Source organism: Artemia sp. Qi Xiang Cuo, chromosome 7 (assembly GCF_049724085.1).
Source record: "Artemia sp. Qi Xiang Cuo chromosome 7, ASM4972408v1, whole genome shotgun sequence".
NCBI lineage: Eukaryota > Metazoa > Arthropoda > Branchiopoda > Anostraca > Artemiidae > Artemia > Artemia sp. Qi Xiang Cuo.
Window position 1 is genome coordinate 49,504,777 of NC_142800.1, and position 8,997 is coordinate 49,513,773.

Here is an 8,997-nt window from a genome sequence, read left to right on the forward strand (position 1 = left end):
AGGCAAGTGCACAACAAGTATATTTAAACCTATTCTGAATTTCAACTGAGTAATTTTGGTGGAATGCCTCAATTTTTAGTTTCTGGGTGTCTAATTTTGGCTGGCAACGTTCTGAAGGCTGGGCTTTAAGACACAGAAGGAAGTTCGCAGTAACTAATCGATGGTCTGTATTCTCTATCTCAGCGCTACGATATGTTCTACAATTCGTAAGTGATGAGCGCCATCTTCGGTTGAATATGATATAGTCAATCATCTTCCGCGTTCGCCCATCGTTACACCATGTTGGCTTAGCGATGTCTTTCCTGTGAAACAGGGTGTTGGCAATGGCCAATTCATGTATAGCGCACAGCTGAAGGAGTCGGGTCCCATTTTCATTCAACGAGTCACGGGGGTGACCGGTCCAGCTACAGATTTAAAAGTTCTGCTGGGGTTTGATACTGTTGCATTGAAATCGCCCACCACGGTCAAAACATCGTGAGGGGAAATCCGGGATAGAGCAGATGGCAGGGCTGTGTAGAAATTGTCTTTTCCGACCTCTGGTGAGACATTCGTTGGTGCGTAGCACACAATAACCGACATCTTCCCATGCTTGTGGTTGAAGCGAGCAGTGAGTAGTCTATCCGACATTGGGTTCTGGGATATGAGGCATTTCTTTGCCTTCTTGTTTAGGAGCAGGCCTACACCGCTGCTTCTACTGGTGGTTTGTCTTGACCAAATCATCCTGTGACCTGTACTGGCGATTTCTTCATCGCCTGGTTTTCGTCAAATGTGTTTCTGTCATTCCAAGTATGTCAATCCCACATCTTAACATCTCCAGCCCTAGAAAGTCTTTGGATCCCGGATTATTCATGGCAAAAAAAAAGTTCAAAATAGGGATAAAATCTTTTTTAATTGACAGTGTATAGAAATTCATAAAAAATAATACCAGATATTTCGGTCACATATGCAGTGACCATCATCAGAAGTAAAACTAAAGTAAAACAATTTAAAACGATAGTTTATATATAAAATCAAATAAAACTACATATTGTTTAATTCTCTAATTCTTTTCAAAGCAAAGGCGGAAGCTAGCCTCTTTGACCTTCTTGGATTCGGTTCATTAGCGTTCAATGATATAACGTTTGGACAAAGGTCAACTACATTGGGTGAATTGAACTTTACTCTGTCTGATTTTAATGAATTATCATAGATATAGTTCAGCCCAAATTCACCTGCGTCCCGATTCAAAGCAATATTCTTTAATAAGATTTCCTTTATTTCAAGAGTTTCACGAAAATTTTGCTTTAAACCCCGATCCCTAGAAATCAAAGAGACATTCTCGAACAAATTAAAATGGTCTGGAAAATTGAAAATATGTTCTGAAAGGGCAGAAATAAAATCTTCAGACTTAGAATCTTGCTTTAAAGCCGAAGAAATAGAATCTTTATGCTGTAATAATCTCATTTCCAAACTCTGGTTAGTACGTCCCACATATGAGCTTCCGCAAGTACATGGGATCTGATAAACCCCGTTTTGTTGCCCCAATGAAGTTAGATCCTTCGTAGAATTTAGAAAACTACCTAAAGTATTATTACTCTTTAAAGCTACCCTTAGACCATTACTCTCTCAAATTCTTTTAAGTTTTTCACTCAGAAAATCTTATTCAAGAATATCGCTTCGAATTGGAATACACTTAAATTTGGATTGAAGTCTATCTACGGTAATTTATTAAAGTATGATAGAGTAAAGTTCAGTTCCCAAAGTGTAGTTGACTTCTGTCCAAGTGTTATACCATTGAACCCTAATTAGCCGATTCCAGGAAGGTTAAAGAGGTCAGGTTCTGCTTTTGCTTTGAAAAGAATTAGAGAATTAAACAATATGTAGTTTTATTTGATTTCGTATATAAACTTTTGTTTTAAATTGTTTTAGTTTAGTTTTACTACTGATGACGGTCACTGTATATGTGACCGAAATATCTGGTATTTTTTGTGAATTTCTATACACTGTCTATTAAAAAGGATTTTATCCCTGTTTTGAACTTTATTTTATCGTCATGTAAAGGCAGTGTGATCTCCGAAATTATCTACTTCATGGTCAAAACATTCCAGGTGGCTATTCTCAATCCACCTTGGTCAGCAAGGTTCAAAGGATGTCCAGGGGCGTGCCAAGGTCGTAATAAATTAAAACGGTGCCAAATTTCATTGTGATCATAAAAAACTAATCTTTAATCGTTTCCTTCTCTTCAGCTTCTGCAGGAAAAATAAAAAAACTAAATAATAATTAAATATTTAATAATAAAAGTAATTTTTAATTTAATAATAAACAATTTAAAATTTGATTATAATTTTTTAATAAAATAAAAATTTACGAAGAATACAAATTTTAACAGTAGAAGAAATGAATAATTATAATAAAAGAAGTAAATAATAATTTCAGATCGACCATGCAACTATTGATAACTTGTAATTGATTATAGTGTCCATGATGTTTGGTTTTGAAAGTCTCGCGCAGAGGGCATTGTTTTTGTACCACCATCATTTGCCCACTGAGATGCTGAACTCGGTGCCCGAAAAAAGCTACGTGTGTCGGGCCCTTAATTTAGCTTGCTCTTCTGTCGGCAACGACTGTGTTTATTTTTCACCCTATCAGGACATAGATCCTTTAACACTGAATAAAAAATTAATCTTGTGGGCCACTTGAATTCTGCAGCTTGGATTCTGCTTGTTTTCGCACCCTGTCTTGTCTCACCTCATTTTGCAACAAATCGGGACTTTCGTGTCCACACTGAATAAACATTTTTCTTGTTTTGGCATTGAGATTGAAGATTTATCCCTTTCATGATTTCCATTCAAGCAAGGTGCATGATGACTAAATTTCGGCTAAAAGGTTGGCAGTGGAAAAGAGGGAGGTATGTAGGTCATAGTTTCAAGATGCACTTCGAATCATAGATATTTAAATTCCATTCACCATTTGGGTTTTTACAAGGCACAACGTGCCAAAATCTCTACTAAATGAACTTGAGAAGAATAGGCTGTTAAAATAATGTGGGACCCATCCTCTGGGGACCGCAAAAGTCATTTTTCTTTTGAGGCACGTTTTCATCGATATTTCTCATAATCAGCCTGTCGTTTTTTTTTATTTCATATCCCACTTCTTACCCCTTTTACTTTTAAATGTAAGCCCTTTTGAATATGTTCCAACGTACAGGGCTGATAGATATTGTAGTTCAAATACAAGTTTAATAGCAAAAAACATGATACAATAAGATTCCGCTACGAAAATCAATTAGTTTTAGATAATTATATAAATCAACTTGGAATTGATTTTAGATAATCAATTGATTATCTTCCAAAGTGAAACTTCCAATAACTGTTTTGTAAGCATAATTTACATGGGGAGTTCTTTTGACCGAGGGTTTTTCAAAGAAAACTCCTTTGAGAAATGCAATAGGATTATTATTTTTTTTTTAATTGATTAAAAGAAGAGGCAAAATACAGCGTATCTTCTTGTGGTACCAGATTTGAAACTAATGGGTTATAAGGAGTCAAAATATTGAAGTTTTTTAGTATAAGCATAATTAGCAGTTATCATCAGTCCTTAATTAGCTGTGAACTTGAGTGAAAACATTTTTTCACTAGGCAGTTTTTATTTTTGGACACGTTTGCTACTTTTAAAACGGTTGCTACTTTTTAACCGAAACTCTAAAAAACAGAATTTTGATATCAATAGATGTATCAAAAGAATTGGCTTATTATGCTGATTCCAAATATATAAAATCCATATAGCTTAGCGTTACCCATCAAAGACTAAGAGCCTGAGAAAACTTGCCTGATTTTCGAAAAAGGGGAGAAACACCCCCTAAAAGGCATAGAATCTTGATGAAATTCACACCATCAGATTCAGCGTATCTGAGAAACTTAGAGTAGATGTTTCAAGCTCTTATCTGCAAATACGTGGAATTTTGTATTTTTACCAGAAGAAAGACAACGGATGCGTTTTTATTTGTTTGTTGTTTTTTTTCCCAGAGGTGATCTTATCGAACCAATAGCCCTAGAACATCAGGAGGGGGCTTATTCGAACATAAATTAAAAGTTCTAGCTCTTTTTTAAGTGATCAAATAGATTGGAGGGCAATTAACCCTCTTCTCACACCCCTATTCTCCCAAAAATTATTTGATGAAAATTTTGAAATAACCATTCCGTTCTGTATTGTTGAAAGGTCCAAAAACTATGTCTTTGGAGATTAAATGACCCACCTCAACCATTGGGAATAGGTCTTTATGTTAAAAAAAATTGTCCTTTTTTACGTATAGTATTTGTTACTGGGAAGTATACAGACATGTTTTTTAAGAGAGGTGGAATTGGGCTTGGGATGGGTTTCTATGGGGAGGGAAATTTCCGGAGGGTAAAATTTCCAGGGGAAATTTTACACTGGTGGATTTGACAGAATTCTTATATGAAATTCTTTTTATTTTTCTTACTTTCTCTTTGCCAGGAGAATTTTTCAGACTGAATTGTCCGCAAGGAATTTACGGAGTGGGGACTTTCAGTCAGGATGGAATTGCCCCGAGGAAAATTTACCGGGAGGTGGGGTGTATTTTACATGGGAAAAACTTTTCTCGGGGGAGCTTCTCGTGAGGACAGGGAATTTCTCATAAAGGGTGAGACAGATTTACCGGCATTCTTTGAAAAATACAGAAATGATTCCTTATATGAATGGATTGCCCCCTCCTCCAGACCTTTCTCTTTACGCTAAATTTTGACAGTTTGTCCCAATTTTTAAAGAATGACTCCTAAAACATCTTCCTGGCCGATGAATTAAAAGAGGAAGCTTTTTAAAAGAGTGCTAAAACAGTAGAATACAAAAGGTCATTTGTGATCGCATTTGTTACGTAGAACCTACAATTCCTTTTTGGCAGGTCCTTCAAATCGCAAATCCTGTGGAGCAGCTCCAATTCCTTCTTTCCTGGCCCCAAATCCTTTGGAGTAGGTCCAATTCTTTTTCTCGACCCTTACTACGGGATTTCATAATCAGTCAAATCTACTGGGACAACTTTTAACTTCAATGGGGGATATCATATTACCGTTTCTTTAAATATTGTTTTCTCCGTGTTCGGTCACAAGCATGCAATTTATACACATCTCCCAGGGACTCCCCTACATTATTTTCAGTGTTATTTCCAAATACACCCAGAAAAACTGTTTACCAGCTCAACCTCATATATTAATCTCTCAACATCTGGCAAATTCAATCTCTTAGAAGCCTCTTATGAAAACACTTGAATTAGCTAAGGCTAAGCTGGGCAAAAATGGGCTTATTCAACACACCCTATTTAAATCTAAGATACTCGGAACCACCGGCCTACCTTATTTTCAAAACACGTTCCGAAACCAAACTATTTACGTAATATTTATTTTATTACTTCAGAACATGTTCTTTTTTCTTCAATAAAAACTTGCTGCGAACCTGGTTTTTTTATTGGAGCGCACATTTTTTTCCAACCCCTCTAGAATATGTCATTATCAATCAAATCTACTGGGACAACCTTTAACTTTAATGGGGGTATCATATTAACATTTCTTCAGATTGTTTTCTCCGAGTACGGTCACAAACATACAATTTCTAAACATCTCCCAGGGACTCCCCACATTTCAGCCTTATCTCTAAATCCACACCAGAGGCAATGATAACCAGCTCACACCTTGTATATTAATCTCTCAACATCAGGCAAGTTCGGTAAGTTAGAAGACTCCTGTCAAAATTTTGAATTAGATAATCAGTGAGGTAACATGAACAATCATATTGAAAATTTTCTCTACGACTCCGATCCTATTTTTACATATACTCCAACCAACCAACACCATTGAAAAGGTTTTGTTTTATTAATTTCAAACGAGTTTTTTTTTTATTTATTTCACTCCTAAACCATACTTTTCACACTTGCGTACATTCCTAGAACACCAAACTACACATAAGGCTTCATTTTATTAAGTTCAAACGATTTTTCTCCTTATTTCGCTCTTAAACGATGTTTTTACTCTTTTCCGTACGCTCCTATAGCAACATACTACCAAAAAGTCTTCTTTTTATTAATTTCAAACGAGTTTTTTCTTTACTTCACTCCTAAACCATACTTTTCATGCCAAATAAACTGAGTAGTTTGGTGTTACAGGAACGTACGCAACTGCGAAAAGTATGGTTTAGAAGCAAAATAAAGAAAAAAAACTCATTTGAAATTAATAAAGCAAAGCCTTTTGAATAGTGTTGGTTGGTGTTGGGATATATGTAAAAATAGGATCTGAGTCGGAGAGAAAATGTTCAATAAGGTTGTGCATGCTGCCTCACTGACTTTCTCATTCAAAAAAATTCACAAGAGTGTTCTGTCTTACTGAACTTGCCAGATCTTGAGAGATTAAACTCTTTTCCGTACGCTCCTATAGCAACATACTACCAAAATGTCTTCTTTTTATTAATTTCAAACGAGTTTTTTTCTTTACTTCACTCCTAAACCATACTTTTCACGCCAAATAAACTGAGTAGTTTGGTGTTACAGGAACGTACGCAACTGCGAAAAGTATGGTTTAGAAGCAAAATAAAGAAAAAAACTCATTTGAAATTAATAAAGCAAAGCCTTTTGAATAGTGTTGGTTGGTGTTGGGATATTTGTAAAAATAGGATCCGAGTCGGAGAGAAAATCTTCAATAAGGTTGTGCATGTTGCCTCACTGACTTTCTCATTTAAAAATTTTCACAAGAGTGCTCTGACTTACTGAACTTGCCAGATGTTGAGAGATTAATATACAAGGTGTGGGCTGGTAAACATTGTCTCTGGAGCGTATTTGGAAATAAAACTGAAAATAATGTAGGAGAGTCCCTGGAAGATGTTTAGAAAATGTATGTTCGTGACCTTACGTGGAGAAAACAATCTTTGAAGAAATGGTAATATGATACCCCTAATTAAAGTTAAAAGTTGTCCCAGTAGATTTGATTTATACGGACATATTCTGGAGGGGTTGGATAAAGAAGATCTGTACTCCAATGTAAAAACCTGGTTCACAAAGAGTTTTTATTAAAGAAAAAAAAAAACTTGTTCTGAAGTAACCACATAAATATTGCATAAATAGTTTGGTTCCGAAATATGTTTTGAAAATAAGGTAGGCTTGCAGTTCCGAATATCCTAGCTTTAAATTGGATGTGTTGAAAAAGCCCATTTTGGCCAAGCTTAGCCTTAGCTAATTAAGATATTTTCATAAGAAGCTTCTGAGATACTGAATTTGCCAGATGTTGAGAGACTAGTATATGAGGTTTGAGCTGGTAAATATTGTCTCTGGGCGTGTTTGGAATTGAGACTGAAAATAATGTAGGGGAGTTACATCTCCGTACGCGGAGAAAACATCTGTGAAGAAAGGATAATATGATATCCCCCCATTAAGGTCAAAAGTTGTCCCAGTAGATTTGATTCATTATGACATCCCGTAGTAAGGATTGGAAAAAAGGAAGTGGGCCTGCTCCATAGGATTTGGGGCCAGGAAAGAAGGAATTTGAGCTGCTCCATTAGATTCGTGATTGAAAGGACCTACCAAAAAGGAATTGTAGGTTCTGCATAGGAAATACGATCGGAAATTACCTTACGTATTCTACTAAAAACTTTAGCGCGGAAAGCAAGGTATTGAGGAGGGGGGACCCCTTCATATACGTAATAATTTCTGTTCATTTTAAATCTTAGTGTTGCTCCTTACTTTTAGTTGGAAAAAAGCTAGTTTTTTTATCATTTACAAGGGGGGCTGGGAGTTTTAATTGCAGAAAACATGAAACGATAAGATTTCGCTACGAAATTGTTGTTAGTAAAGTTAAGGGTAAGATTTTAGTCTGGAACTTCTAAAAGGAAAATTTCGATAACTATTTTGCAGGCATAATGTACATGGAGAGTTTTCTAGATTGTGGGGTTTTTAAAGAACACTTCTAAGACAAGTGTAATATGAGTAGTCTTTACTAAATTTGGTTAAAATTCGAACGAATTAGCTTTGAACTAGAGCGAAAGCATCTTTTCACTAGGTATTTTTTTTTAATATTCTTTCTACTTTTCATTTACAAAGAGGACTGGAAAAGGGACTTTTTGGGGCTGTAAACCTCCAAATTAGGTTTTTTCACCATGGCGCTTTTCATGATGCCCTAGTTATGCTTTCTAGCCTTTCAACTCTAGACTTGGCACCCAAAAGTGTCATTTTCGACATGTTATGGCAATTTACTTTGATGTTATGAAGACGAATTTACAAAAAAACAACGCAGATAAAATCAAGAGGTTTAAAATGAACCATTAAACATCTCTCCAACATTTTATGGTGGCCTGCTAACTCTGGCAAAAAAAAACAAGGCACGTCACTGCCAGCCAAGCAAAATGCAATTTTATGTTTTTTCATGACAAGGGGCTCAAAATGTCCAGTTTTTTTTTTTTTTTACCAAGGTGACAATGTTCGTGAACTCTTCGTATCGATCTACCGCCATCTTAGAGGGTTTTCAAACTCTTTTCAAAAATTGCCGAAATTGGTTTCTGCAATAAACTTTTACTATTAAAATCACAATAGCAGTTACCAATTTTGAACCATCTTTAAATAACGAGGCATTTTTTAATTTTCGGTTGCTATGGGCTGTCGTTTGCTCCTTAGTAAGTTACACCTGCTGGTGCAACCATCTTAACTACTTTTGAAGTTCAAAAATTAAAGTTAAAAATTTTGAAACCAGCGTAGAGCCTTTTGAGGTAACTTAAACGATCAAGTTGACTGATTCTTTCTTTTTCAAAATACTCATCATAAAAAAAAAATTTTTGGCCAACATGAAAATCAATAGTTTGTTTTATTAGAACTGCGCCAAAAAGCAACATCGCTCCACTCCAACATTTTCAAAATTGAGCAGTGCGTGCAGTAACCTCTGGCAACATGAAAGCTAAAACCCCACAGCTGAACCAGGAACGTTTCGATGTGTCGTCCATGTCGGTTTTCTATAAGTGCTTTTATAACCC